We start from the raw sequence: 6,019 nt of genomic DNA, 5'->3' as shown, positions 1-6,019 counted from the left end.
GAGAATTGTTTACAGCCATTTTTGCTGATGAGATTCCTTCTTCTATGGCTACAGCTTCTGAATGAAACATTGACATGAACAAACATAGTCACATCTTAAAATAGCTGTTAGACTGCTCAGTTTTGTAGCTAACAATACCCTCAAATTAAAGCTGTCAGACGACTTATGTCAGTGTTTACTGTAGGTGTCCCAAATCTTTTTGTTGACTGAACAACATTTCTCTCAGGTAAATGATATGCTGCTTTGTATTGCAGGGTGTAGAGGACGAGGTAAGATGGAGGGCAAAGGAGCAAAGAAGAAGTTTGGAAGGCAGAGTGCAGGAGCAGATCCATAGACAGCTGGGAGTCAGTGGTGCTAGTGTGTAACCTCACTCTCAGTGCACTCTGATTAAAGAATGATTTATAGGCCTGCTGGAGAGCCCTCTCAGCAATCCGTCTCCTCAATGAGATTTTCTTTCCCTTTCGAGGGGTTTGGTAAATCAAGCCATCTTGGAGAGGATCTCGGGTGGACAATGTCAATGTGTTACTGAGAGGGAGCCATTAAATGTTATAATCATGAAAGCATGGGGGGGAGGGGGGGGGGTTAGCAGGTGCATACAGACACATATTTGTCACATACAGTGTAGATCCTGACTCCTTCAGTGGAATAAATCAGTGTATGGAGACATTACTGCATCTATCATTCTGATAGACTGATCATCAGTCTTTTGGCTTTAGTGTTCATTTGCATGTGAAGATTTAAGATGTGTTTGATAATGAGTGTGTTGGAATATAATATTTATTTCTCCATTCTTTATATTCATCCTATAATGTTGAGTTTATACAGTGTTGTTCACTGATTGTTCAGCCCTATATGCATACCCTGTTAGGTCATTTTTGTATATTATCATATCACTGTGCTAACATACTCATAATGACAATGCTAACATGCTGATATTAAGTAATGTTTATAATGTTCACAATGTTAGTTTAGTGTATTAGCATGCTAGCATTCATCCTCGGAAAACCATGAGTGTACAAAATGATCCAGTAGATATTTCACAGGATAAGTGAAATCTTTGACCTTCTGGTGGCTCTGGAAGAGAGGTCAGGGGATCAAAAACTATAGGATTCATCCTCTTGGGACCATGCACATCAGTACAAAATATCAAGCCAATTCAATTAACAGTGTTTGAGATATTTCAGACAGACAAAATCTGAAAATAAATCTGCTAATGTTGTGAGTTTATTTCAACTGTTTTCAAGAAAAATCTACTTTTGTAGAAATGACTGTAAGAAGGAAAATACTTTTCCTGTGCAACGATCATGTGAAATAACACTGACACCAAATATTTGTATTGGAAACACACTGAAACTTGATCTGTTAATGTACTGTTTTTTTTTTGTTTTGTTTTTTAGGAAATAAGAACTCAATAACAGTAAAAAATTGACTGGACAAGATGTATACTGTATTAAAGACTTCTGCACAGCAGCAGAACAATGGCAACACTGCATGGGAAATGATGGGAAGTCAGTGTGGACCCATCAATCATTAGCAAATCATCCGCAGACTGAATCCTATCTTTCAAATGGTGTCATGATGCCATCTGTCTAAAGCGTTCTGCGGTCTGTATCACAAGTGCAACAGTTATTGCAACAATGACTATCTCTTCATTTCCATATTATCTTCTAAGTGTACAGAATGTACATGCATACATTTGGGTCACATAATATAAACATTTCAGGTACCTCGCTCATGATTACGCTGCATTCAAGTTTGCATTCCATTAATGTGACCTTTTCATTAACCAAAGCACGCAACCGTTCCATGTGATGTTTCCCAATTATCTCTTCCTGTTTACCCAATTACATTAATTAGAATGCACTGTATTTACATAACCCAGAACAAGTAAGCCATTGAGCTAAACCTATTATTAAGCTTCTTTGAAAAGAATTACTCCACCTACTGTTGCCATTGTTACTACCTACATTCAGAAACAAACTGTCAAAGACAAGCCACCCTATTGAGATAAAAATGTATGTTAAAAGATATACTGTCATGATTAAAGCTTCATGTGGCAAAACCTCAAATAAACCGGTAATAAAAGCATGGTATTTTTCAGTGATGGACAAGTATTCAGGTCTTTTACTAAAATAAAAGTATCAATAGAACTACTGTATCTAAAATCTTCCATTACAAGTAAAACTCCTGCAGACAAAATCCTTTTACACAAAGACATAAAATATAAAAAATGTAGAAATGTTGAAATTTTGGCATTATAGCCTACTGTGGTAGCCGTTCAAGCTGGACAAAGTTTTAACTATATATATATATATATATATATATATATACTAGTATATACAGGTAGGTAGTTTAGGCCAGTGTATAACCTAGGGTTCAGGCCTCCTCAAAAGGACACAAGTTAAATCTGGGGGGTCATAAGTTTTGCTGCATTGTTTTTGGCTATGTACTTTCTTTAAAGGGCCAACAACATGGCATTGTTGTGTATTTTATAAGATCATCATGTTGTTTTAATGTAAAATCTTAATAGTAAAAGTATGTAGTGTGTAATAATGCTAGTAATGCTATGCGGTTTAAGTACCTTAAATGTGTAATTAAGTACAGTACTTGATTAAATGTACTTAGCGTCTACACTGATATTTACTATAAAATGAATTCTGCAGGTAAAATACAGTGAGTAAAGGAACATACTGTAGACAGAACTATAGTATATGTACTTCAGCTCTTTTTTACTTTACTAAGACTCTTTCACACTTCTTAAAAACATCACAAAAACCTTTATAGCAGGGTGGCATTACTGCAGAATTGTCTGTCCTTCAATAAAAAACTCAGACACTCCGATGTGATCTTTGATCTAGTCAAAAACAATGTAAACAAAGCAAGCACACAATGCACAAAGATGTTACCACTGTGCGCTTCACTCTATATTTTCAGATTTGGCCTTTAACAACGTAGCCCACGTACAAAGCTAACCTGCCTGAATAACAGTGATTAAATTCGGCAGACAGCTTGCTCATTATTATGACACAAGGAGAGGGCAGTCAGAGAATACTTGAAGGTGCTTAATAGAGTCACAGAACACAACATTTTTCTCTGCTGATTAGCCTACATAAAGCAGAGGAGCACAGGTGATGATTATTCCTGAAGATGACAGAAGATACATGTTATAGCTGGGCTGGCTCTATAAATGTCGGGCTAGGCATGGTGATTTCATGCTTTTAGCACTATTCCCCCTGTTGTGAATTCACGTTTCAGCTGAAAACACGCTGCCCTTGACTATTATACAGAAAGAGTCGACTTGGCAAAGACACAGAGGCACCTCTCAGAATGCTAACGGGCAAAAAAAACAAGTTACACTACATCTGCATTGCAACAGCTCATTCTGTTAGTCACATCACAGCATTGTGTCTGCGTGATCAACCAGGTAGTGCAGCTTGCATGGATATGACAGGCCTGCAAACATACCATGAATATGTAATATATTTCTTTCTGGAGCAAGTGTGTGTAGCTTCTTGCAACAGAACTGTCTCCGTGAAATAAGTGCCAATTATAATATTAAAGCTGTCTCTACCAGTGACCTTTTTGCATTTGCTCTGTATGCTATTACACTCAATCAAGAAAGGTCAGTGGTGGACGTGGGTCCCATGCAAAAACTATTTTTTTTCATCTTAGTGTGTTGGCTGTTTCTACAATTGGATTTCATCACTGAAACAAACACATGGACTTTGCATTGGATTTGCTGATTGCATACACTGATATGACTTCAATATTTAACATATGTTGTACTGTAACATATTGAAGTCTTTTAGAGCAAGTGTTTAACTTTAACTTTGTTTAGCTTTTTTGAAAGCTCTGTGCAGAAATAAAGTGCTGATTGTAATTAATCTGAAGTGTTCATGTTTGGTTTCATAGAATCCACAAATAATAAATATGATTTTGATATAAATAACTGCTTTTTAGCTTTTTTAAAGTGCTATTGTCCCTCTGATAGACAGAAAACTAGTTATACAGACAACATTAAGTGTTTATTTAAGTTTGATATTACTTCAGAAATTAAATGAACAAATGAAACATTGCTGTTATAGTAATATCTTGCCAACTTTGAAAAACACATAACTTACACTCAATAAATTGTACTATTCTTTTGATGTAATAAATCAGTAAAGCAATTTTTGGCATTAATAGTATACAGTACAATATAACCCATCTGTCAGACCTACATGTGAACAAACAGCACACTGTGACTTAACAGCTCTAAATGGTTGCACATGTTTTACATAGTCATTTCAGTGTTTGAGAAGGGAGCCCCTTGGTGGGCAAACTCAGAATTTCTCCTGTCAAATAAAATGAACAGCACTATAAATGGCCATTAATGGCATCCTCTTTTATCTTTATGACGACTGTCAGATAGTACAAACTTTCAATGACAAAATGATGGTGTATTCCAGTTAAAAGAAATATTCAGATGTTCTCACTTCACAACTGACACAGCACCGAATGCCGTCTTACTACCAGCAGAAACTCAATCAAACTTCATTTCCGATCTGGAGGCCAATTTTTCCAATTCTTTGTACTGTGGCAAAAACGCAACCTTAATATAGCAAATAGCAAATAGGCTAGTAATATAACCTCATGTCCCATTTTAGGTGCTCTGTGTGCATGTCATGATTCTAAAAAACTTATACACTAAAAAAACTATTATGATGCCCTTTTTAATCATGTACAAACATTTAAAAAAAAAAAACTTTATTTATTCAGGGAAGGTTCACTGAATGGAAGCTGCTCTTTTGCAGGAACACCCTGATCACATTCACACAGTTACACATTCATACCTGGAAGCTGCCCAGTACAACCACAGTCTGATCTGCTGGCCACTGAGCAGCTCCACATGTACAGTGTTTCCAAACTGAGCAGCAGGATGTGCCACAAATGCCAAAAATATATGTCACACATTTATATTTTTTGGATTCAAGTTTAATCAGATCAGCTCCACATACTTTAGGCACAAACACTGGTTACAAAAATAAGTTTAGAGGGCAGCGTAATACTGTAGCTCAATGATTAATATTTTTTCCACCCACTACACAAGTCTGAATTTGATTCCTGGCTCAGGCATTGTAGCCTCCTAACATTTCATTCCCTTCAATGTTATCACAGGGTCGGCTGCCTGCGCTGTAAGTGAGCCTGAATGAATACTCCACCACTATTGACAAACTTTCATCAGTGAATATTCAGGCTCGACCCGGACATTTGTCGCTGGCAGCTATGTTATATTTCTCTCTTTTGAGAATACATTTTGTTGGCAACATACACAATACACACTTAGTGTATCGACAGAGACTATTACATTTTGATTCATCATTTCCTGTGGGCAGAGAGCTGTCCACTGCCAAGCACAGAATTTAATTTGAATAAAAAGGGTGAATCTATTGGTCCCAGATATTTTGCCAGTTTGCCACCAAGACAAGTTTGAAAGAATCATATTATTAAATAGCGAGTATGTTGCATTATAAACAGAAAACTTCTTGTTGAGAGTCAATTGAATCAGATCATCAGGTTAATCTGACTTTGTATGAAATTAAACTTACATGTTTGATCACCTCTCAGTGTACTAAACTTTGCAGCTGAGAGATGAAAGATTGATACAGTGGACGAGGGGTCAATCAGCTGCTCTACATAGAAAACATCTTTGCAAAATTGATTGTGCTGTGTATTTTTGGAAATTAAAAACATATGGCTTCATATTAAAAGAGTCAAAAATAGTTTACTGAATTAAATTTTTTCGGGGAAATTAGTCTTTATTATAAATTATAAAAAAAATTCTAAAACCTGTAAAATAAAAAAAAACAACAGTATATTGCTGCCATCCATTTATGTAATTTTAGCATTTAATTTAGCATCCTTTTTATCAGCTTTTTCTTCATATAAACCATGAAACCTATCAAACTGTTAATTACAGGCTGATTTTATTTATTAGCTGCCTTTTTAAATGTGCACATTCAAAATACACATTTAAATC

This window comes from Sander lucioperca, chromosome 21 (assembly GCF_008315115.2).
Source record: "Sander lucioperca isolate FBNREF2018 chromosome 21, SLUC_FBN_1.2, whole genome shotgun sequence".
Taxonomy (NCBI): domain Eukaryota; kingdom Metazoa; phylum Chordata; class Actinopteri; order Perciformes; family Percidae; genus Sander; species Sander lucioperca.
This window is presented reverse-complemented; position numbering follows the sequence as displayed.